The sequence below is a fragment of the Macaca nemestrina genome, chromosome 17, assembly GCF_043159975.1.
Source record: "Macaca nemestrina isolate mMacNem1 chromosome 17, mMacNem.hap1, whole genome shotgun sequence".
Classification (NCBI taxonomy): domain Eukaryota; kingdom Metazoa; phylum Chordata; class Mammalia; order Primates; family Cercopithecidae; genus Macaca; species Macaca nemestrina.
Genome location: NC_092141.1, coordinates 41,381,479 through 41,408,023, shown reverse-complemented (window position 1 = coordinate 41,408,023; position 26,545 = coordinate 41,381,479). Strand labels below are relative to the sequence as shown.

At 39.0% G+C, this 26,545-nt stretch overlaps 1 protein-coding gene across 6 annotated transcripts in view; it reads left to right on the top strand.

Annotated features, from left to right (window-relative positions):
* The window catches only part of LOC105485184 (myosin ID), a 378,692-nt gene that overhangs the window by 58,235 nt on the left and 293,912 nt on the right, over positions 1 to 26,545 (top strand). The gene's annotated exons all lie outside the window — the stretch shown is intronic.

Here is a 26,545-nt window from a genome sequence, read left to right as displayed (position 1 = left end):
TTTCTACCCCAGAATTCCTGTGAGATCTCTGTTTATCTCCTCACAGCCAACTTCCCTGCTTATAACCAAGTTAACATAGCCTCCCGTCTTGCAATCACACTAGCCGAACCAAAAAAAAAAAATGATGAAACCAACTTTTGCATGATGAAGCATTATTGCTGTGTCATTTCAGATTTCTTTCAGCCAACATTATGAAGTTTTCCTGTGGTGTGATTATATCAACAGCAAATGCTTTCAGAGTAAAGTGAATAACCAGCTGTAGTTACTTTTCAGCGGCTGCTAACTTCCTTTTTTGTAGGTTGAACACTTTCCAGGCATATCCTAGTGTTTAACATTCCACTTTAAGGAAAAAGCAAGGAAGAGGTAACATCAACCTACCTCTCTAGAAGTTTTTAAGCTGAAAATGAGGCAGAACTTCATAAGATTTTGTAGGTAAAAAGTATTTTAAGGATTTTTCCAGGCCCATTACATCCAAAGAAAACTGGACCCCGGTATTCTATTGCATACTTAGTCTCATTTAGTCCTCACAATAACCTTATGTGGTATAATACCCTTCCTTACAGATGAGGAAACAGGCTTAGAGAGATCTGACCAAGGGATCAGATCTGCCCAAGATCACTATAGCAAGTGGTAGAACCAGGATTTGAACTCAGGGTTTTCTGACTACAAAGTGTATGCTGCAATGCTTCATTGGACTCTAAAACTTAGGCTAGAGAAGAATGAGACTTTCACTTTAGTTTCCCCATTGGTCTCTCTCCCAGCAGCTGTTCTAGAAAAGAAGGCTGGAAACTTGCAAGCCCCATTTTTTTATCCTTGAGCTGGATGGGTCTTGAACGTGTCCATCGAGCATCTGCCTCCTTTGCAGTGTCATCTCAAGTGGTGTGGTACCTTCCCACTGGGCTGGAGCTATTATTGGATACTTAGCCAACCCTCCTTCCATACTGAGGCCTTCACATGGGACCATAGCTTAGCAGTGCTGGGGAGGATGGTCAGAGACTGCAGGGGCAGCAGTGACCCACAGTTTGAACAGAAGCATCACTAAGACTTGTTTACAGACTATTTGCAGGATAGGGGCATGGTTAAGAGCACTGGCTCTAGAAGTAGACTACTTAGGTGAATCCCAACTCTTCCATTCAATACTTGTAGGTAGAGAACCTACTACCTCTTAAAGTCTCCATTTCTTTATCTGTAATGTAAGGTATTTCTTTAAAAGAGCGTAACATATAGGGTTGTTGTGAAGATTAAATGTGATAATGCATGTAAACCACTTAGCTCAGTGCCTGGCATGGTAATGCTCAGTAAGTGTTGGCTATTACTATACTACTTGAAAACAGTTTAGAGAAAAAGCAAAGAAGGAGGAACATCAACCTCTCTACTGGATCCTTTTATTTTGGTTAATTTTGAGTTTTTGAACTGAAAACAACTCATAAACATATAGGCTTTTATAGCTGGGAAGGATTACTTTCCTTGAAAATGGGAACTCCTGTGTTTAGCTTTCAAAACCAGTTTTTAAACTGCAGTCATTTTATGAGTGTAAAATATTAACTTCAAAAGGCATAGAATGTAAATGCATTTTATTACTGTAATGAAGAGAGGTAGAAATATGTTCTTGTTCCAAGTTCTTTTGTTGCTAAACCATTAAATGATCTGGCTGTTGTTTTCCTGTTTCTCAGCAGCATAAAGAATCTTCAGTCTTCAGTCTTCATATCTTTTTAGAAATGCATAAAATTTGTAGATTTCTAATGTATTCTTGTAACATTACTGTTAGCCAGGCATGGTGGCTCATGCCTGTAATCCTAACACTTTGAGAGGCTGAGGTGGGAGAATCACTTGACGCCAGGAGTTCAAGACCAACTTGGGCAACATATCAATCAAGACCCTATATCTACAAAAAAATTAAGTAATCACTGTGAAGTAGCTAGCAGATAATTACTATTTTTATTTTATTTATAGCAATACATCTAGTACCTCATTAAATAGAATTTGAGGTACAAGTAGTTACTTGCCTAAGTTACACAATTTTTCCTCACCAAAAAAATTTTTATTCTGTGGCATCTCTTGCCATTTGTCATCCTTTTCTTTAGTTAAAAATACTAATTTTTATTATTAAAAAAATTCAAAAAGGGACTGTATTATATTAGAAGAAAGACTAAATCCTGTGTTTGTGACGAAAATGGATTAAGGTTTTGATAGTGAATTTTAAACTCATACTTACGATATATCCAGGAATTTTGCATAATATCTACAGTTGAGGTGAATGCATCCATTTATTATTTAGACCACTTAATATAAAAACAATGAAGTAACTCAGGATTTACTAATTGTAAATACACAGTATAAGTATTTTTAGAGAAAAATTATATGCAAATGTTTTTTTCCTTGCCTAGAATTTGAAGATATTGTTAAAAAATTGCAATCCCTTGCAAACTTGATTGGTTAGAATCAAACAGAATTATTTAAAATTTAGTTTTAATAGTACTACAGCAATCAGGTAGAGAGAAACCAAAATAATTATTAAAATGATTTCAAAGTTCAAGACAAAAAGTCACATTGGACTAAGTTTCCAACCTTTCCCTTGGTCTAGGACATTAACCTTCTCTCTTTAGCTGTCTAACCCTTATGTATCCTTCTGGGCCCTGCGTTTGTCTCAGTGAAGCCTTTCCTAACCTTGTGAGGTCTCATGTTTAATACCATGTTAGCACTGTGCCCTCTTCCTTTATCTCTAGTTTGTCTGTATTGTAATAACATAGTTGTTGATAATTTTTTAAAACTGTTCCTCACTTGACTCTAAGTTGGATCAGGACAGGAACCAAGTGTGCCCTTTTCACCGTCAGATGCTTAATGTAGTGTTAAACATCACACTAGACCCACAGACCTTCTCAATAAATATTTATTGACTGATAGATGAATGGATTCCTTGTTTAGGATGTTGTAACTGAGAGATATTGAGAAGAAGCAACTGGCTACTTCCCACAGGTTTTCAGATCAGGTCACCATGGATAAATGATTTGTTATATTTATAAGCCCAGAAATTTAATTTTATCATCTTGATTATCAGTTATTGTTACTAGTAAACAAACTTACAAGAAACCAACTTGTATGAGAGAATACAACCTCGAAATTTACATAGGAAATGTACCTAGAAACCGGGGCTTGTGGCAGAGACAGTAGTCACTTACCTTGTCCTTCTCAACTTTTCCTACCTAGCTTGCAGTTAGATCGGGACCACAGGACTAACCTGTGGTATTGGCCAATGAACTCTGCATAGAGTGACGTGTCACTTTGAGGCCCAGGGAATTCAGAGCCAGCATGCTTTCTTGTTTGTTTCTTGTTTGCCAAAGTGTATGTTTTTTAGACCTCCTGTTCTCAATGGCAAATCTATGAGAGGGAAGAGGGCTGCCTGACCAGGATTAGACTTAAGCATAATAACTATGCTTTTAAAAAAATTATGAGAATAAGAGCCAACATGAAAATTTAAAGTATTTAAGTCATTATCATTGGTATTTTTCCATACTTTAGAACTAGTACTCGCAATTCTTGAGCCACAAGTTTGGAATGGTTTCTTCTATTTCTTCTACCACAATATTTTTGGTGTCTTCCTGATAAATAAGGAAAATCCAGGTTGAAATGGGCAACTTCTATAAGTCAAGAGCCAGAAAATCTTTTTTCCTACAGTTTATGTATTTTAGCAGTAGTTTATGTAGCAAAATGGATCTCTTATGAGATAATTTTTTCATTAAGTATTTTTTCAACAGAGTTATATTTGAACCTTGAGGGTCTATTTTCTTCAAGATACTGTTAAGCTCTGCAAAGGTGAGTAAGTCATATGTCTTGTCTTCAGGATTTTACCGTCCGTAATAGACTGCTAATTATTCACCAAAATGTGTTTCCTATTCTTTGGCGGCACATCCTCCCTTGCAGTTATGTGTCATGTGACAGAGTACTCACTAGTGGAATTTTTGAGGTCTAGACACTTCTAGGTCTAACTCACAAAAGCCTCCCACAAGTGATTATCCATTCTCTGCCCCTTTTGCTGGCTGGCTGTTGATGCGCGAGGTAACTTGAAGTCATGTGTTGAAGATGGAAGCATTTTTGTCAGACATGCTACTGAACAATTGCACGTAGCAAAGGCCCACTCCCTCCCCACAGAAGCATTTGTATTGTATGGGTAATAAATCAGCTTGTCGTGTAAAGCCACTGAAAGTTTGGAGTTTATCTGTAATTGCTATTAGCATTACTCTAGGCAACTTTCAATAGATAATACAGCAATTCCAGTGTGAATATTTAAATTTTCAACAATGATTAATTTGTGTCTTATTTGTAATGCATCCTGCTTGGAAGAGACACGTTTTCATTTAAAATAGTCTGCTAATTCTTTGTCTTGCTTTCATTACTCCATATTACATGTCTCTTCTTTTAACAGCGAACAAATGGCTACTCGGATTGAGGAGGTCCTTCATTATCTTCCTTCCTTTCACACCATTTTATAAGGTCATTTATATGGTTTCTGTGCTTACAAATTCATTGAGCATTTACTATTACTTAGAAGTGCAGTAGAAAAAAAGAAGGAATAAATTTAGAATGTCAACACAGAACTGTTTTTTTGTTTTGTTTTGCTTTGTTTTGTTTCTTGAGATGGAGTCTCGTTCTGTTGCCAGGCTGGAGTACAGTGGTGTGATCTCAGCTTACTGCAACCTCCGCATTCCCGGTTCAAGTGATTCTCCTGCCTCAGCCTTCCAAGTAGCTGGGACTACAGATGCGCACCACCACACCCAGCTATTTTTTGTAATTTTAGTGGAGATAGAATTTTACCATGTTGGCCAGGATGGTCTCAATCTCTTGACCTCATGATCTGCCCGCCTCAGCCTGCCAGAGTGCTGGGATTACAGGCGTGAGCCACAGCGCCCGGCCAGAAGTGTTTTTTATGTGGCTGACCTGAACTCTGGCAGGTCACTTTTCTAAAAAGTGTTGCTACCTGGAGAAAGTTCCCACATGTGAAAGCTAGTTTGTATTCAACCTTCCACCTAATGCCCAAGGCAGCAATCTAGTTATTCTTGATTCATGTATCTCCTCACCATCTCCACTCCCATCTGGTCAGTCACCAGATGAGGTCAATTGAGTCTCCTAAATATCTTTTGAATGTGACTACCACCATGCTCCAGCATAGGTTTCTATTAAGCGTACCATGGACGCAGCCGTCTCTTAACTGGTCTCCATAACTCCAGTCTTAAGACTTCCATGCTGTAGCCAAAACTTCTTAACATGACTTGGAAGGCCCTTGCATCATCAACAATTAATTCTCCTCTCTTTTCTCTATCTTTCCTTTCCTTTACTGTTGCTGTCTTCTCTGTGCCTTGTGCTCCGGGCTTACTGAACTTCTTTTCATCCTTTAAACATGCTTTTTTCTTTCTGAAGCCTCTCAGCCTCTGTTCCTGCTGAGATCTCCATGTGGGACACTACTCTTACCCACTCCTCCTCCTCCACCCCATTGCCTCAATAATTCCTACCGGTTCTTTAGTTTTCAACTAAAGATGTTACTTCTGGGATCACCTTCTCAGTCCTTGAGGTCTGCATTAACTGCGTTTCATTTGTACTGTGATATATCTCCCTGCATTTCCTCTAATAGCTCCTTTGCTATATTTTCCTTTTACTTGTCTGCATCCCCTACTGGGCTGTCTGGAGGAACACAGACCATAGTTATGTTGATCACCATTGTATCTAAGCCCTTGGCATATTGCTTAGCACAAAAAATATTTGTTAGATAAATGAGTAACAGGTTGTGTAAGAACCTAGTCTTTTTTCAGACTTGTCTGTAGGTGATATTTGAGGATATAGGACTGAAGTCAGTGCCAGAATATCTTTTCGCATATTGGGAAATCATCAATGAAGACCATTTACAGGAGAAATGATTGAATGCTGAATAGTTGTTGAAGATTGAACTAACAAGATTTGCCAGTGGATTGGATGATGGGTGTAGATGACTCCACATGTACAAGTTATATTTGCTTGGAAAATTGTTCATGAAAAGTTAATGTCGCCATTATGGTTAAGGGGATTGTGAGAATTAAATGGCGTGTTATATATAAAGCCTCTACCTAGCCTAGTGCTTGGCATTTTGTAGGTACTCAATAAATATCATTTTCCTGTTTGTGACTTAGTACTTTGTTAAGGCAAGGAAGCTGAGTGTGTTATAACATGCTGCTGTTTCTAAGCAAAACTGTGCAGCAGGTGAAGTTGGTGTCCAGTGTCTGCTGGAACTTCTGCAGTCCTCTCCGTTGTCCTACCCAGAACCCCACAGGCTATATCTCAAGGTCAGTACTCCTCCCCTTGACCTGGTACTCTAGTTGTCTCTCCAGTTCCCTCACTTGGAAGGCTTATTACTATCGTGTTTCATTCTGACTTCCTCTAACTTAAGTGCAGGTAACGCAACATAAAGAGTTAAGAGCATTTACTCTGCTGTCAGACTGCTGGGTTTGAACTGTGGCTCTATCACCCCTGACCCTTTGTAACCTTTCACAAATTACTAGATCTCTCTTACCCTCATTTTTTTTTTTTTTTACCATATTTAGCATAGGAAGGGAAACTCTTAGAACTGTGAGAATAAAAGAGATAGTTCTTTTAGTACATTTGAAATTGTGCCTAGCACATAAAAAGCACTGAATAATTGTTTGCCATTTTGAGTCGTAATCATACCTGATGACTTCAGCTACTTTTGTGTAGCCCTCAATATCCCTTCTGTACCAGTTCTTGAATCTCTGCACTCCTGTCCTCTCATCCATCCTTTGATCTTGTTTCCATTCAGAAAAGTAAACCCAAACTCAGAATTCAAAACTAAACTTATCAACTTCCCTATTAAGGCAAGCTTATCTCTTTTTGTAGCAGAATGTGTTGGCTACAAGTAGTAATAGAAAAACCCAAATAAAAGTGACTTAAACTATAAGGAAAGTTATTTCTCTCCCATAACAAGAAGTGTAGCAGTAGAACGGGTCCTGGGTTGGATAATTCAGTTGCTTAGTCATGTTTTCAAGGACCCAGGTGCCTTCCATCTCCTCAGCATTTTGACTTGTCCTTTTAGACTGGCTCTCCTCATCTCAAGATGACAACTCAGGCAACATGTGCATATGACAGGTTTCAAAAAGGATTGCCCCACATCTTTACTCAGATCCGAGAAAAACTTCCTAATCTCATCAATGACAAGAGGACTGGAATTCCCAGCTTTACCTTAGACTAACCAAGATCCATTCTCTTGGATCTGGGGATAGCATTCCATTTCTGGAGCACGTGGCTGGGTAGGGGTGAACACCTGAACAGCATCAGGGCCCTACTGGCAAAAAAAAAAAAAAAAAAAGAAAAAAGAGAGTTGGGGGATAAATGTGGGTAGAGGGCATACTATGTCTACTACAAGGTTAAATATTTCATGATTAGAAGTAAAAGATCTAAAAATGAAGAAGAATTAGTAGTGACATTGAAGTTAGGGAAACTGGGTAGCAAGTACTGTAGAAAATCAAGTCAGACCAAGGATTGGGGCTGGAGTAGCGGGGATGGATTTGGGAGATGCAGCATGCATCCTCATTGACTGGACATAGGGAGGGGAAGAAAGGTCTCACTTGATTTCCAGTTTCTTTTTGGCTAAGTGGATAGCCATTCATGGAGATGAGGAAGGCAACAGGATGAGTAGGTTTGACTGGTAGAGGTTTACTTGAGCTATGTTTTAAACGCATTGAGTCTGGAATGCCTAGTGAGACATCCTAGTTGAAATATCGTATAGGCAGTTGGAAGAAATGTCTGAACTGGAAATGTAGATGCCCTTTTGAGAGCAGGAACTGCTCCTTCCCCTTTTCTTCGTTATTGTTGGTATCTCCCGGTCTTCTTCAAGTCTTCCTCATTCTTTGGTGCCTCTCAGGCTGATCGCCTTCTCCCTCTCTTCTTAAGGAATACACTCACTTTTGGTGAAGCTGTTGCTACAATTGCTGTCTGTCTGCCAAGGTTTCAGTGTAATGCCATAAGGCAAATAACCTAAACCCATTAAAATTAATTCAGAATTTAAAAGGTCAAATAATTTAATCTACTTTTTAAAAGACTCATGAATATTAAATTACCAAAAAAAAGATGACTCTTCCTCAAACAGAATACTTTTATCCTAAGCCCAGGAAATTGTGATAAGTGGACAGTTATTTAAAGGCATATTAAAAGTTAGACTTCTCATGCCTCTAATCCCAGCACTATGGGAGGCCGAGGCGGGCAGATCACTTGAGGTCAGTAGTTTGAAACAAGCCTGGCCAACATGGTGAAACCCCGTCTCTACTAAAAATACAAAAATTAGCCGGGCATGGTGGTGGGTGCCTGTAATCCCAGCTACTCAGGAGGCTGAGGCTAGAGAATCGCTTGAACCCAGGAGGCAAAGGTTGAGGTGAGCCAGGATCACGCCATTGCACTCCAGCCTGGGCAACAGAGCGGGACTCTGTCTCAAAAAAAAAAAGTTACAGACTTAACCTTATGGTTCCCCAAAAGTATAAACATGTGAAACAGAGATCAGGAATGTTCAATCATTTGCGATTTAGACCTAAATTACTAGGGAAGATCCCCCAGTACATTCTGACACAGGACACCCAACCATCTTTACCTTTTCTGAGTCTGTGAACTCTAAACTTCAGAGTCACCCTTAGAACTCTTTGTGTCTGCCCTTCTGTTTCTCTTGCCACCTACTCTCCCCTCCCTTTCTCAGCCTCCATCTGCTGTCTGGGTGCTCTTCTCTGCAGCTTCCTCACCCTTCAAATATAGTCCCTTGTCACATTGGTTCCTGACTCTGGCTACCCACTACTTCCTCCCCTTCACCACTGCTGCCCAGTGTTCACGTACACCTTTCAGCCACATCATTCTCCTGGCTGCTTCCTGCTCATGCCTCTCAAGGTCACCTGCATGCCACTGCTTTTGCTTTGTCCTGGCCTTTTGCCTTCACGCTTTACTTAGCCCTTTCCCACTGCCTTTAGGTATAGAAGAAGCGTTAATTAGTTTTTGCCTGTCTTTAGAGAAGCAGATCATTGATCATTGTGAATTTGTACTGCAAATACTATAAAGATTATCAGCTCACCTGACAATTATAGTTGGACCCCTTCTAATAAGATGATGCAAAAGGGTTGTCCAAGTATTAGCAGTTGCTGTTATTGCTGAGCACAGAAACACTGCATGAGTGCCTCTTGTTTTAAAAACAGCCCAATGGCTAGACGCAGTGGCTTACACCTGTAATCCCTGCACTTTGGGAGGCCAAGGCAGGCAGATTACTTGAGGCCAGGAGTTTGAGACCGGCTTGGCCAACATGGCAAAACCCTGTCTCTACCAAAAATACAAAAATCAGCCAGGCATAGTGGCACATGCCTGTAATCCCAGCTACTCGGGAAGCTGAGGCGTGAGAATCACGTGAACCCAGCAAGTGGAGGTTGCAGTGAGCCAAGAACATGCCACTGCTCTCCAGCCTGGGCAACAGAGCAAGACTCTGTCTCAGAAAAAGAAAAAGAAAAAAAAAAAAACAGCCTAGGCCAGGTACAGTGGCTCGTGCCTGTAATTCCAACACTTTGGAAGGCCAAGTGGGGAAGATTGCTTGAGGCCAGGAGTACAGTGCAAGACCAGCCTGGGCAACATAACAAGACCCCTATGTCTACAAAATAAAAAACAAAGAAATTTAGTTGGGGGTCGTGGGACATGCCTGTAGTCTTAGCAACTCAGGAGGCTAAGGTGGGATGATTGCTTGAGCTCAGGAGTTTGAGGCTGCAGTGAGCCATGATTGCACAACTGCACTCCAGGTTAGGCAACAGAGCGAGACCCTACCTTAAAATCAAAAATAAAAATGAATAAAAACCAGTCCAAGGAGGGTGTGGGAGAGCAGGCATTTTCTTTGAGATACAATTTAGAAATCTCTCTCATATCTACCCTAAATATACATATGCGTGTGCATGTGTGTATTTATATGTACATATACATACACGTATTTACATATATACATATACATATGGATATACATAAAGGCATAAAATTTTGCATACAAAATTTCTCAGTGTCTTAGTCTTTCAGGCTGCGCTAACGAAATATCATAAGGTAGGTAGCTTATAAATGGCAGAAATTTATTCTCACAGTTCTGGAGGCCAGGAAGTCCAATATTAGGGTGCTGACATAGTTGGGTTCTTGTGAGTGACCTCTGCTGGGTTGCAGACTGCCACCCTCTCATTGTATTATCACATGGTGGAAAAAGAGTGTGTTAGCTGTGTATCCTCTTCCTTTTAGGGCAGTAATTTCATTCATGAGGGCTCTACCCTGATGACCTGGTCACCCCCAAAGGCCCCCTCTCCAAATACCATCACATTAGGAGTTAGATTTCAATGTATGAATTTTGGCATGGCAGGGGGTAGGATGCAAATATTCCATTCATAGTGCTCAGAATACATTAGAAATTGATAGCATTGGTTATAGTCAGATAAAAGCACCGGAAGTTCTGGAATAAAATGTGAGGGGAACCTTTTCACTGCATTCCATTTATATCTTTTGAATTCTGATTATCGGTGTATTACTTAAATATTTCTTTCAAATTTACTTTTTTTTTAGAGACAGGCTCTCATCTGGAGTGCAGTGGCATGATCATACCTTACTGCAGCCTCGAACTCCTGGGCTCAAGCAATCCTCCTGCCTCAGCCCCCTGAGTAACTAGGACCACAGGCATGCACCACCATGCCTGGGTAATTTTTAAATTTTTTTGTGGAGACAAGGTTTTACTATGTTGCCCAGGCTGATCTTGAACTCCTGACCTCAAGCAATCCTCCCACCTCGGCCTTCCAAAGCATCAAATTTAGTATTCTATGACCCATCAGTTCTCACTTCAAGAAATTTCCCCACAGAAATACTTGTTTGGGTTAGGAAAATTGTGGGTAAGGTGATGTTAATGATAACATTTTTTATAGTAACAATAGCAACCACAAAAGCAGGAGCAACCTAAAAGTACCTCAGTAGGGGCTGATGTCTTAATTATAACATATCTATGCTGTTATTTAGGAAAATGAGGTATGCAAATATGGTAATGTGAAAGGGTTGCTGATTTAAGATAGGGTAGGTTATACTGCAGTTACAAACAACCCCCAAGTCTCAGTGACTTAATGTAAGAAAGGCTTATTTCTCACTCACATAAATTTTTCTGTGAATCCAGGGGACTCTCTAGGCAATCACTGAGCACACAAGCTGCTTTGATCTTGTGGCTCTGCCATCTCAAACACAGAGGTTCGTCAGTCACCAAAGCATGTTCACACCAGCTTTTCTGTGCTTTGGCCCAGAAGTGTGTGTGTATCCTACAGCCTGTGTGGCAGAGCTAATAGTATTCTATTGCCTAACTCCCACAGAAGTGTGGGAGAACAGATGAAATGTTTGGGATATAAGCCTGCTTTACTATTTACTGCTAATGTTACCTTTAGTATTTAAGACATCCTAATTGAGAAAAACATGTAGATCAGATTATATGATATATATCACATACAGACAAGATATATTAATATGACACATGGGGTACAGTGTATATTTTATATATTATGTATAATTTTGTTTTAAATATGTATATACATACACAGGGTATAGGAACATAAACTTTTATGGAAGAATATATAAGTTAACAATAGGAACCTTTAGAGAGTGGAACTAAGGTTACCCTGTTTAAATATTTTTACTGTAATTTTTTATATTTTCAACCCAATAATAAAGTTTAAACTGCTTTAAACACTATAGTGTAGTCTTTACCTTTTATTCATACATATTAAAATAGTAGGATTATTGTATATTAATTTTTGTGGGTTTTTTCCAGTCTAGTTTAAATTGACTTTGTGAAATCCTCCTTGAAAATAAATTCAAGTTTGAGAAATCTGAGTTGTGCAACTGTTGTTTCACCCTAAATGAAATTAACTTATAGCCTATTTATGTGTGTATATAATATGTATAGACCAAAGAGAATTGCCAAATTAACCTACATTTTTATTAATACATCCTATGTTATTTACTTAAGCCTTACATGTTGCCAATTTTATAAAATAGGAAATGCCATTCACTATTTACTCTGCACCACTCCTTTCCTGAATATGCTGGAACTAAAGGGCAGGCAAAGAAATAAGTAATTCATTCATGGTGAACAAGCAAGGAACAGACTAGCAACGCCTTGGAAAGCCAAACACCCTTGGAGCTATAAAAACATAGTAACAGATGACATAATCCTTACTTGGAATATTTATTATTAATCTCTTTAGGCATTCAAAATGTGGAGGTTTGGCCAAGCATGGTGGCTTACACCTGTAATACCTGTACTTTGGGAGGCTGAGGCAGGAGGATTGTTTCAGCTCAGGAGTTCAAGACCAGTCTGGGTAACATAGCGACACCTTGTCTCTAGTGAAAATTTTTTAAAAATTTGAAAGATTAGCTGGGCGTGGTGGCATGCACCTGTAGTCCCTAGCTGCTTAGGAGGCTGAGGTGAGAGAATCACTTGAGCCTAGGAGGTTGAGGCTGAAGATTCACTTTTCACAGATTAATGACTATTTCTGCAAAGCCAAACATTCTAATTTACAAATGGGATATATATTAAATATACATTTAAAAAATACATTTAAACTCTAATTGAAAAACCAACAACATTAACACCTTAGGTATGGTGCGAAAATGTTACTTTTTTTGTTGTTTTTGTTTGTTTGTTTGTTTGTTTTTGAGACACAGTCTCGCTCTGTTGCCCAGGCTGGAGTGCAGTGGTGCGATCTTGGCTCACTGCAGCCTCCGCCTCCCAGGTTCAAGTGATTCTCCTGCTTCAGCCTCCCGAGTAGCTGGAACCACAGGCATGTGCCACCACATCTGGCTAATTGTTTTGTATTTTTAGTAGAGACAGGGTTTCACCGTGTTAGCTAGGATGGTCTCGATCTCCTGACCTCGTGGTCCACCCACCTCCGCCTCCCACAGTGCTGGGATTACAGGCATGAGCCACCGCACCCAGCCATAAGGTTACTTTTATAATCATGAACTTCTACCTCTCATCAAAATCCAGAAGGCAGTTTATTCCTTGAAGTTGCAGGTAACCTGAAAGTAAAGATGGTGAAAAGCCCTAAAGATGTGGCTTGAGGTCCTATGTCTATCAGGGAATAACTCTGGGAAGGAACACATAATCTTTGAAAAAGCTCTTCCAGAAATGAGATCCAAGAGCGATGCTTCTTTGAACCAGCCCAACCTGAATGAGCTGCCTTGACCAGGGTTAGACTATCCTGTAAACATCAGCTTTTAAAGCTGGCATTTTTTTTTCAAAGAATTATTTTGGCCTTGAAGTTATTTTTGTTTTATATATAAATGCTGTCTAATTTTGATGGTTTCATTGCTTCATTAGTCATCTCTGCAAATAACACACTTCTCCATCGGTTTTGGCTTCAAAACCAGACTCAATATGTGAGGAAATCACACCTCCAAGTAACAGCTAGTACAATCTCTTTTGGTCTTCATTTCTCTGAACCTGCTTCCTTCACCATAATTTGGTTTGCTATGACTGTACACACAGAAAATACATGTATTTTGGGGACAACGAGTCCATAAAGCTTATTTTGCAAAGGATTAGGCGTGAAACCAAATTAGGATTAAAAATAAATGATGTACTTTTTATTTCCCTAATGTCTTAGTGTATTTGGGCTGCTATGACAAAATACCTTAAACTCAGGAACTTATAAGCAACAGAAATGTATTGCTCACAGTTCTGAAATTTGGAAAGTTCAAGATCAAAGTATTGATAGCAGATTTGGTGTCTGTTGGGATCCATTCGTCATAACTGGTGCCTTTTTGCTGTCCTTACATGACAGAAGGGGCAAGCAAGCTCCCTCAACCCATTTTTATAAGAGCACTAATTCTATTCATGGGGGTGGAACCCTCATAATCTAATCACCTCCGAAAGGCCCTACCTCTTAATACAATGCAAATAATATTTTGAGTTAGAATTTATATAATACCCTTAAATAAGACAGTTTGTAACATGGTCGGACTGTGTGTGACTAATCCAGCTTGTGTCACACAGGACCTTATCATGCAGCTTCACCACGTGAGTTTGATAGCATGCAGATGCTCTATACTTTGTTGAATAAAATGAGTCCGCTGATCTTGCTCTTGGCTGCCACTGTAATGTCAAATTGTCCTTAAAGTTACTAAACTCTTAATTTCCTTACTTATCACAGACCAAGCAACAGACAGTTTGGAGACTGGAACCCTTGAAATAACACTGTTCTAGGAACTATTGGAGAATATAAACAAATGTAGAAACATTTAAAATACTAGATAGCAGTGAAACATGTAATTGCTTAAAAGGGCAATAGACAAGATGCCCCAGTGCAACATCCAATTAATTGGCAAATAAATTGTAGAGACAGTAATTGTCCTGAAAGTCCAGTGCAGGGAGAAAGATCACTCCAGGCTAGAGGTGTCAAGAAAAGCGTTATGGAGATGGTGGGTCTTCAAATAGTTCTTAAAGGACAATGTTTAAAAATAGAAATTGTATCAGTTTTATTAATAATTTTAGTATATTCCTGTAAACTCCAAAGTAAACCCTAGTCAAACTAGTTAGTGTTAGTCATACTATTAGAGCCCTCTGTATCTATGTGTTCTGCATCTGTGGATTCGACCAACTGCTAATAGAAAATATTTGGAAATCTGCATCTGTACTGAACATGTGCAGACTTTTTTAGGTCATCATTCCCCCAAAATATAGTATAGCAACTGTTGCATCACGTTTGCATTGTACTGGGCGTTATAAGTATCTGGAGATGATTTAAAGTATACAGGAGGATGTGCGTAGGTTATATGCAAATACTATGCCATTTTATGTCAGGAACTTGAGCATCCAAGAATTCTGCTATCCACAGGAGGTCCTGGAACCAATCCTCCACTGGTTTCAAGGGATGACTGCATATAAATACTAGTATTACTAAATAAATCTTCCATTCAGCCTTTGAATGCAAAGGGAACTTCCCTGCTTGTGGTCTTTTTTAAAACAATTTTAAAAACTGAAAAACAAAAGTCTTTGTTCTCTTGAATCATTACAAATTTCCTGGTAATTACTGTGTTTGGAGTAGATTCTTTATAAGTGGCACTACTCTGTAAGATTCCTTTAAAAGCTCTGCTTTGCAGATGTTGTTTTGTAATATGGAATCAATCCTTGCCAGCAAGAGTGAAGTTTATATTGCATCACTTCCTTTGCAAGAGAATTGACTGCAGGATCCTTGGGGTTAGGGTCATTTTTTTTTTCATTGTTTTGCAAAGTGTGTATTGCCTATTTATGGTGTTAGAACTTTTAGATTAGTCATGACCAGATATTAACTGGAACGATTATTACACCTGTCAGCTGGTAGTGCAATGTATATAAGCTATAGATGATTTTTTCCCCAAACCAGTTTCATAATTTGTAAACATTAGTTTCATTTTAAAATAGGATAACATCCTTTTAAAATATGTATTTCCAGCTTCTCTTGAAAAATTGGAAGTTCTGGCACAACTTGGTTCACATTTCAGAATGGGAACCATCTGCTAGAGTTAACAGCTGCTCACTTTATACAGGGCTCATGCTTCTCACAGCCCCCACCATGCCCTGTTTGACTTACTTCCTTTCTGTTCCACTTATCTTTGCCTGTCTAACTTCCATGAACAGTTTGGCTACCGGACTAGTGTGTAACAGTGTGATTTGGCCGCCAAATCTAAAACCACAGCAAAACAAAACCTCCAGCTTTTTCAGACCAGCAGATACCTTTCCTAACTTGATTAAGCATCATTTGAAGAACAAAATCATATATCATTCTGTGTTTATTTAGTTGGTTGATCACAGAAATAGATTATTATAATCTGTATAAACAAGTGAAATAGGTATGTATGTATCTATGTGTTATAGATATACATACACACATATATGTATATGTAAGAATAAGATTTGAAAACATTAACAATTGGGCAATCATCTGAATGAAATTTAGGAGTTTTCAATGGTTTTCTTAGAACTTTTAAGTTTGAAATTGTTTCAATGTGAAAATTATTTTAAAAGTCAAACTAACTCTTAACCACAGATTTTTAACAGTGAAAAATATTTTTCTTTCCTAAGTGATTAATCTTTGTCAGATTAGTCAGGATTTGAGAAAGGGAAAATTTAAGACCAACTTAATTGATACCATGTTTTACAAGTTATTTCCCAGAAAAAACATTTTTTTCTTTAGCTGATATTAAAAATAAAACTTAGAAAAAATATTTTTAATGCGTAACAATGGAAGCAATTTGTCTCTGCATCCAAACTGTTAGTACCTTGACAAAATAAAGTACTCAAAGCATAAATAAATGTGTTGCTTCTCTGTGTCCAAAGAGGAAGCTTATTAGCAAAATATATACATATGTGGTGGTGTGTAGGCATCTACATATTAGGTACTTTAAACAAGTGATCATACTGTCAGAAGAGCACAGATGTGAGCTGTTTGTTCATTTGTGGTGATGAATTTGTGCCAGTTCATTCCCATTGGTCTGATCTCTCCTGTAATCAGTGGTATGTGTCTCCTAGAAGGCTGGTCAGGGTAGAAGCTGTAGTCCACACAGCCAAGACTGAGAACAGGTAGTCAACAACTGAATTGATTCTCCTTATTTTCCACAATAAACTATCCCAGATTTGGATAGTGGAGGTCCCTTTCAGCTGGCTGCAGTATCGTTTGGACATGTCTGTCATTCCATGAGAACTTCCTTATTTTCTGGCTCATAAGGATGGTCCAGGTTCATCTTGTATTTTCTGTATCCCCATAAAGGAATCAGCCGTTTCCTTTAGTATAACATTTAGAAATCAAGAACTGGGTGGTAGATACAGTTGTTGCCATTGGTGTGTCATTGCTGTTACACTTTCTAAGCAAACAGAGCTAGTAAGGGGGCTGGAGAATGCACACACACATACATATGTCTACATCTGTTTCTTTGTCTATTTATTGATAGGTATATTGATATTTATCATTTCAATCTAACACCATGGGGTTTATTTTAACCTTCCCTCTTTCATATTTGTAGTTTCTTTCTGTGATAGGGAGAAACCTGGGCTCCCATTATCCTCAACATACATACTTATTTTCTCAGTCTTCCTGTATGTCACTAATTTCTACTCTCCCTGCCATGCAGGCCACTTCCTAGACCCCTCCCCTGCTGGACAACCCAGCTGCACTGGTGGAATCCTTACCCTGGCCCCACCACCAGCCCAGTGATCTAGCCGAATCCTCAGCCCTGTCTCTGCCAAATATACTGGCCACGCTGGCCAAACCCTTGACTTTTTAAACTTAGACAAATTATAAGCAAAATCTTGAGACAAAGTATTTCCTGAAATTTTAAAATAAGAATATTAGTAGTTTTAGTTATTCAATCACATTGTTTAGTTTCAAGTCTTATTCACAGAAGATGTGAGACTTGTTTAAGTAAAGATTTGCAAATAATATTTTTAAATAGGCTTAGTTTTTCTTTCACTTTTTTGAAATGTCATGTTCATAGACACTTAGACTGTTTACTGCTTAAATGAGCAAGATTGAACTAGAGGACAGCCACTTTCCTTTTTTTCTTAAGTTTTATTAATTTAATTTACAAATAATTATATTTATGGGGTACAGTGTGATGTTTGATACATGTATACATTGTCGACTGGTCAAATCAGGGTAATTAACATATCTGTCACCTCAAATATTTATCATTTCTTTGTGATGAGGACAGTTAAAAACATCTATTTTAGATTAGCTGCTGTTGTGGCATGCACCTGTAGTCCTAGCTACTCAGGAGGCTGAGGTGGGAGGATTGCTCAAGCCCAGGAGTTTGAAGCTATAGTGAGCTATGATTACGCCACTGCACTCCAGCCTGGGCAACAGAGTGGGACCCTGTCTCTGGAAAAACAAAAACCTCTCCTTTAGCTATTTTGAAATATACAATACATTATTATTAACTATAGTCACCCTGCTGTGACTTTTTCCTCCTCTCTAACTGAAACTTTGTACATGTTGACCAGCATCTCCCAGTTCCCCATCCAATCCTCCCCTAGTCTCCAGCCTCTGGTAGCCACCATCTACTTGTTACTTCTACTAAGTCTGACTTTTTTAGATTCCACATGTAAGTGTGGTCATGTGGTATTTGTCTCTCTGTGCCTGGCTTATTCTACTTAGCATAATGTCCTCTAGGTTCATCCATGTTGTCAAAAATGACAGAATTTCCTTTTTTTTTTTTTTTAAATAAAAGTTAAATAGTTTTCTGTTTTATATATATATCGCATTTAAAAAATCTATTCCTCTGTTGATGGAAACTTAGATTGTTTCTATGTCTTGGCTATTGTAAATAATGGTGCAGTGATTGAGAGTGCAGACTTATCTTTGACATAGTGATTTTAATTCCTTTGGGTATGTATATATCCAGTAGTGGGACTGCTGGATTGTAAGGTAATTCTCTTTTCAGTTTTTTGAAGAACTCTGTACTGTCTTCCAAAATGGCTGTATAATTTATAATACCACCTACACTGTACAAGGGTTCCCTTTTTTCCACATCATCTCTAACACTTCTTATCTCTTTTTTTTTGATAATAACCAGTCTAACAGGTATGAGGTGATATCTCATTATGGTTTTAATTTGCATTTGTCTTATTATTAGAGATGAGTAGCTTTTCATGTGTGTTGGTCACTTGTATGTCTTCTTTAGAGAAATATCTATTCAAGTCCTTTGCCCATTTTTAAATAAATAGTTTATTTGTTTTCTTATTATTGAGTAGTTCGAGTTTCTTGTATATTATGGATATTAGCCCCTTTCCAAAGTACAATTTGCAGATATGTTCTCCCAGTCTGTAGACTGTCTCTTTAATAATTGTTTCCTTTGCGGTGCAGAAGATTTTTAGTTTGATGCAATCCCATTTGTCTGGTTTTGCTCTTTTTTGCCTTTGCTTTTAAGGTTATATCCAAGAAATCACTGCCCAGACCAATGTCATTGAGCTTTTCCCCTGTGTTTTCTTCTAGTAGCTTTATAGGTTCAGGTCTTATGCTTAAGCCTTTAATCCATTTTTAATTGATTCTTCTTTAAGAGGGGAGATAAAGTTATATTTTCATTCTTCTGTATGTGGATATCCAGTTTTCCTAACACCATTTATTGAAGAGATTGAGGTCAGCTATTTTTTTAGAACAACTAAAGATTTTCTTAATGGCTTATGAAGCTCAGAATGCAGTCACGGTTGGGATGATACTTAAAAAATATTATAGTATTTGTCTTAAATTGGCAACCAATCTACCTACACAAATTTCTTTCTCAGTTAGATCTAGCAATAAAAGAGATTTAATTTCTGCTAGAGGAGCTAAAAAAAATAGGGAAAATTATTTGTTTTTTCCATTTCCTGATATATTTGATCTGTTTTTAGTTTTTGACTCTTTTCTTTGCCACTGCATTCTTATTCTCTTAGTTCACTTCCTGATGTCTGGTATTCCTGAGTATAGAAAATACTTGGTTATTTTCACAAGTGGAAAAGGATTGACTGGATAAAGCAAAGTAGTAGATTATTCAAATCATGTTTGTCTTTAGCGTGTGTTGATTAGTATATCTGAATATGGACCCATTTAATACTTACAAATTTTAATAATAAATCTCTTAGTGGTTCCAGTTCCCTCTTACCTTACTAAAAACCTTGTTGAGTTCCACAGCAGTGTACTGGAAATAAGTATAAATAAAAAGAAACCTGGCTCACAGTGTCTTAGGAAACTTGATTACAATCTAGGAAGAAAGCTGTAAAATGCCATATCTCAACCATCATTTAAAGATGAAAACTCTTTGCTGAGTGTCAATAGCTGATGTCTTTCACCTACTTTAGGTCTTCTTTATACCCTTCCAAATTCAGCTCTCTTTCCCTTACCATAATCCCTCTGTCCCAAAATGAACAGATATCACTGACGGCCCCAGTGAGCAGCTTTTGGTATTTCACTTTTGGATGCCATCTCACATTCTTAGGTTCCATTTAGGGGCTGTTGGCATCAAAAGAGTTACAGTATTACCAGATTAGCTCTGTAGAAGTTCCATGTGCCTTCAGACACTCCCAATGTTGAAGCAGTGATTAAGCCTCCTTAACTGTGGACAGGGGAAGGGAAGTAACCACTTACTCTACCTTAGACACAAGGAAGATTATTCTTTAAAAAAAGATAAACTTAAGCGAAAAGAAATTGCCAGATATAGGAAGTATAAGGATAGTGCAGAATATAGGAAATATTAAAAGCTTTCCACGAGGAAATGCAGCCTTACGGATGTTACAGACTTCTGACGAGGAAAGCCGAGGAGAGCCGGCGGACAAGGTGTCTGGCCCTTCATTCATTCAATAAATATTTTGGCTGATTTTAAAATACTTTGCTCAGTTCCGTGTTGGCTATTAATTCACTCCAACAGAAACAGTAGCCAAACAATAACTTTAGGAGCGTCTGGGAAGCTTTCCAGTTTTTCTACTCATGCAATCCATTCTGTAGTAGAAGTCGATCTCCTTCCCAGGTCAGTGAAAGCTTTGCTTTGTAATTCGTATTTCTCCAAGTCGAGATGATGGTTAAATGATTGGCATAAGTGAATTTCTTTCTTATCTGTTTAGAAGATTTTCTATTAATATTTAGTAAACGTACAGTTAGCAGCATACATGGAAAAGATCTAAAATAATTCTAGGCACAGAGTTGATGCATAATAAATATTAGGTTAGAGTGAATCTGTTTATTGAACTTAAAAAAGTTTTGTGACGGCAAACTGAAATGAAAGTAATCCATGGACTTGACTTTAACCACCTGTGAGTCTTCAGTGTCTCTTGTCACGACTACAGTAGCTCCGCATCTTTGAGGGATCCGCTCCAAGACGTCTAGTGGATGCCTGAGACCGCCTATACTGAACGCTATATATACTTTTTTTCCTATATGTACATAGATGTGATGACATTTAATTTATAATTTTGGCGCAGTAAGAGATTAACAGCAATAATAATAGAACAATTAATAAACTGTAGCAAAAGTTATATGAATGTGATCTTTCTCTCGAAATATCTTTATGTTTTTGGACCATGGTTGACCAAAGATAACTGAAACCACGAAAAGCGAAACTTTGGGTAAGGGGGACTACTGTGCCATCCAGCCTGTGCCCAAAAGCTGCCTGTCTAGGTACCTGAGGATTTTTACTAACACCTGGGAAAACCTTTCCTTAAATACATCACAGTCTTCACATGTTATGGAAAGTGGGATAAGGAACTACATTTTTTAAAAAGTGATGCAGTGGGCCAGGCGCGGTGGCTCATGCCTGTAATCTGAGCACTTTGGGAGGCCGAGGTGGGCAGATCACGAGGTCAGGAGATCAAGACCATCTTGGCCAACATGGTGAAACCCCGTCTCTACTAAAATACAAAAAATTAGCCGGGCATGGTGGCAGGCACCTGTAATCCCAGCTACTTGGGAAGCTGAGGCAGGGGAATCGCTTGAACCCAGGAGGCAGAGGTTGCAGTGAGCTGAGATCGTGCCACTACACTCCAGCGTGGTGACAGAGCGAGACTCCGTCTCAAAAAAAAAAAAAAAAAAAAAAAAAAAGATGCAGTGTACTGACTAGGTTTTCCATCATTTTCTGAATTAGGCATAGTTATTTAAAAGTGACAGGATAACTGTTTAGGTTTCTGTCATCCAGAGACCCCTTTACACCTCAGTACCGTGTAAGGTAGAGGGGCTTCCTACCAGTATAAATTTGACGGTGGGAAGGGATGAAAATCTTAAGTTTATTCTATTTAGTTAAAGTCCTCAGCCATCTGTGGGATTTGTTTTTTAAAAGTATGTTTGGCTGGGCATGGTGGCTCACACCTGTAATTCCAACACTTTGGAAGGCTGAGGCCAGCGGATTGCTTGAGCTTAGGAGTTCGAGAACAGCTTGGGCAACATGGCAAAAACCCCATCTCTACAAGAAATACAAAAATTAGCTGGATGTGGTGGCCCATGCCTGTAGTCCCAGCTGAGGTGGGAGGATCACTTGAGCTCATGAGGCAGAGGTAGTGAGCCGCAATCATGCCACTGCTCTGAAGCCCAGACAACACCGTGAGACCCTGTCTCAAAAAAAAAAAAGTGTGTTTAATACTGTAATTCAGATGGCTTTTAGTGTTATTTAAAATGCATAATTGTTATCAATTCATATAATTGTGAATTCCTACTAAAGAGTTTTCTGCATCAGGTCCAGGTATCCTTCATTTTCCTGAGCAGTGTTGATTTATAAACAAGCTAACTCCCCAGTTAAGGTAAAATGCAGCTAACTACTTCGCTAGGCATGCCAAGTCGCCAAATGTTACCATAATGGGAAATCATTTCTAAATGGAATGGATGAAAAGGAATAAATATATAAATATTGAGCCCCATGTTGGAAAAATTATGTTTATTCTTGGTTGAAAGAGAAAATCAGTGTCATTATTAATAGGTCATTTTCATTCTTATGTTTTGGGTTAAATCTTTGTGCCATTCTGTCATTATTGGATACTGAGCGCTGTTAAGGTTCTTGTATCAGTTTGAACCGCGAGAGCGTGCTAACAGACAACATGAGATGGTATGAAGCAATATGCTGTTTTAATGAGCGCCTGGGTGCAGGCGGGCTGAGGCCTAAAATGGCGTCAGCACCAAGTGAGGACGGGGCAAAGGTTTTATAGTCTCCTGTAAACAGGAAGTGTTGTAGTCTGACGTAACTGCTACGTTGTACCCAGGTGGCCTCTTTCTAAATCTTCAGGAGTAGATGTCTTCCGCAGGCTCTCTTCCTGCTTCTGCTGTCTTGCTGGCTCAAGCTGCTGGCCCAAGCTGCTGGCCCAAGTTGCACCTTGGGAGTGGGCCTGAGAAGGGAGGAGTTCTTCATCTCCTTAAGCTTTCAGGCCCTGGGGAGACTCTTACAAGCACTTCATAGTTAAATAATGCTATTGTGATTTATTCATGTGTTGACGTTGTATAGCTTCTTTATGGTATTTTTTTAAAAAACTGAATTGCATGGGACCTTAGTAGTTAACCTTTTATGGGAGGAAGGTATTGTGTTTGTTTCTATTTTCTTATACCGGGAAGGTTGAATCACTGAGGAACTTGATAATGATGAATTCAGTTAGTAAAAAAAAAAAAAAAAAAAAAATTTCAGTAGAACCCAGATATCTCCTATCTCTTTAAAATCTTTTTCCACTTTTAAATGGGACAGTGAAGTATGCGTTCTCCTTGCTGTGTTTGCCGGCCATGATGGTGGGGATATCTGCTTGCCCTTTCCGTTGCTGATGCTCTGTGTTTGCCATCCTCGGTGTTGTTCACTTTGTGTTCAGGGGATCAGGTTTAATTCGACTATGAGAGAAAGAAGCATGAGAAACATCTTCACTTGGATCTCTCTCAGGTGTCTCAAACAGATTGCATAGCCTGTCTGAATCACAGTTTCCTCCTGTCCCTATCCTCATTAATGGAGCATCATGGTCTGCTCAGTAGCTCATGTGAGATACTTACCCTGACACTTCCTTCTTTCTTGCCTCTCATACCCAGTAAGTTATCTTCTCCAATAGATTCTATCTCTACTCTTAAAGCGTGTCTACTTCTCTGTCTCTCCCCGGCTCCATCCCAACCAAAGACCTCGTCATTCCTTTCTGGGACCAGCGTAGTAGCCTCCTAACTGGTCCATTAGCAGGCACTCAATTCCTTACACCCTGCAGCCACAGGGAAGCTTTCAAAAAAGCAAATGTGATCAATACTTAAAGCTCCACCCTTGGATAAAGTCCACAAGCCCTAAGGCCTTGTGCGCTCTGGCCCTCCTCTCACACCTCCCTCCCTATGCTCTCTCTGCTGTGGTGTAGTCACATGCCCTGCTCTGGATTCCTCAAACACTTGTTGCTTCCCTCCACCTGTACAGTGCACATTCTGTTGGCTCTCCCTGGACCTCCATTTAGTGTCTGTCCTTATCATTGCCTGCCTTAGGGTGGAGATGAGTCTGTTGTTTATTCTTCTGCCTGTGGCTCCAAGCACAATGCTTGGAAACATGAGTGCTAATAACTAATGATTGATTGAATAAACAAATGGATACAAATACAATTAAATACATCAGTAACATTTAAAATTAGGCATGCCCTAATAAATAAAAGAATTGTGTTTTGAAAAAGCAAGCATTACCTAAAAATGTATATATCAAAAACAGTTTTTTTCCATTGCAGAGAAAGGGTTAAATAATTCAACTAGGCATCTCCTGACTACATCTTCTGGTTAACTATCATTTGTGCAGCCCAAATGAAGAAATACTGCACCAGAAGAAGAAAACCAAAAGATGAAGTCACAAAGTCAGTCATTTAATCCACCACCAGTGGCCCTAACTAGTTCTTATGTCCTGTGGTAAGCCTAAGCATTTTTACTGAAGGCTTTTGGCCTTAGGGGTCCCCACGAACTGCTAGAAGAATGCTTTCTAAACATGATGCCAAGCTGGATCACCATTCGCTGTGCTAGAAGTAACCTTCACTGTGATGTTAAACAGAAACATAGCACAGATGCCGCATGCTAGACAATGGGACTCAAGTGGAGGAAAGATATTTCCTGCCGTTCTTATGACTTCTGCTATTGCTCATAATAAAAATAGGACTTGGTATTACTGTGCTGTTACCATGTACTAATTAGTGTGCTAAGCACTTAATGCAGAGTATCTCACTTCTTGTAACAATCCGCTGAGGGACAGGTATTATATCAGTTGAAGAAAGTGAGGCACAGGGAGGTTGAACAGCTTCCACATGATCATAGAGCTAGTCAGTGCTAAACTGCAGCCAGATCCCAGAGCCCACTTTCTTAATCAGTACACCCCTTCCTCTGCCATCGATGGGCCTGGAAATGCCCATATGCTGCACTGGTGGGCTGCCCTCTTCCAAGCTGGCAATTCTAGGCTTCAGTGTGTTAAGAAAAGGTCAAAACAAAGCATCCTTTTCCAAATCATTTTAAGACAGTGTAAACCAAGAAGTGGTTAGAACTGTCTATGTGAAGATTATATAATCATATAAATAATTCAAATGTCAAGCAATACAATTTTTAGGAAGTCTTCTTTGAAGCCTCCCACTCCTAAAACTGGGTTAGGTATCCTTCTGTAAGCTTCCATGACATTCTTTCTATCTTTGTTATTGCCTTAAACCTTTTCTGGAACAGAGAGAGAGAGGGAGAGAGAGAGGGAAATGAGAACAAGAAGGGAATAAGTTAAAAAAAAAAAAAAAAGCCTAGTTTTTAAACCCTCTATCACTGTGCTTACTGCATGGCATTGTCTGTTTATATAAGCCTTTGAGTACAATAATACTATGTCTTATTCTTCTAGTAACTAGTAAGTGTCCATGTGCAAGGTACTATGTCAAGAGCTTGAGTGCTGCACTGGTGGGCTGTGGTGGTGCTTCTTAAGTGCCCTCTTCGAAGCTGTCAATTCTAGGCTTCAGTGTGTTAACAAAAGGTCAAAACAAAGCATCCTTTTCCAAATCATTTTAAGACAGCTTGAGTGCTCTTGACATAGTACCTGGCACATGGACACTTACTAGTTACTCAGATGTTTATAAATGCACACAATCAGTAACTAGCAGAGCCAGGGTTCAAACCCAGGGCTCCAGTGCTGTATGACTCTAAAGCTCATAATTGGAGGCCAAGGTAGGAGGATCATTTGTGGCCAGGAGCTCCAGACCAGCCTGGACAGCATAGAGAGAACCTGTGTCTACAGAAAAATCAAAAAATTAGCCAGGCATGGTGGTGTACACCTGTAGTCCCAGCTATTGGGGAGGCTGAGGCAGGAGAACCACTTGAGCCCAGGAGTTTGAAGTTACAGGGAGCTATGGTCATACCCCCGCACTGCAGCCTGAGTGACAGAAGGAGACCCTGTCTCTAGAAAAATAAAAACAAAATAAAATAAATCTCCTACTCTTTCCAACATATGGTCCCTGTCCATCTCAGGAACACACAGTCTAACAAGGGGATAAAACTCATCGACTCCATCACGTGGAAACCATGAGTTTTGCCAAGAGAAGCAGAAACAAGATGCTTTCACCCTTGGGAGAGATCTCATCTAAGAACTGGCAAGGTGGGCTGAACCTTATTGAAAGTAACCTAATGAACATTGCATAAGCTAGGCGCATCTGTGAAGAAAGGGGTCAAAGTTTTGTGTATTTTCAAAATAAAACTCTGTCCTTTCTAAATAGGCCAGTATCGTTGGTTAAAAAACCCACACCCACGAAACAGAAACTCTCATACATTATAAGCAGAAGTTTAAATTGGTACAGTCTCTTTGGAGACTAATTTGGCAATATAATTCATAAATTTTAATTGCTTATATCCTTTGAACTAGTAATTTGAATTCTAGATGTGCGTTCTACAGATGTACATACACATATGCACAAAGAAATAGCTACCATTACATTTATGCTTGCATTGTTCATAGTAACAAAACTAAATGTTCAATAGGGACTGATTAAATATATTATTGTATAATCACCCATGAAATGGAATACTATGCAGCCTTAAAAAAC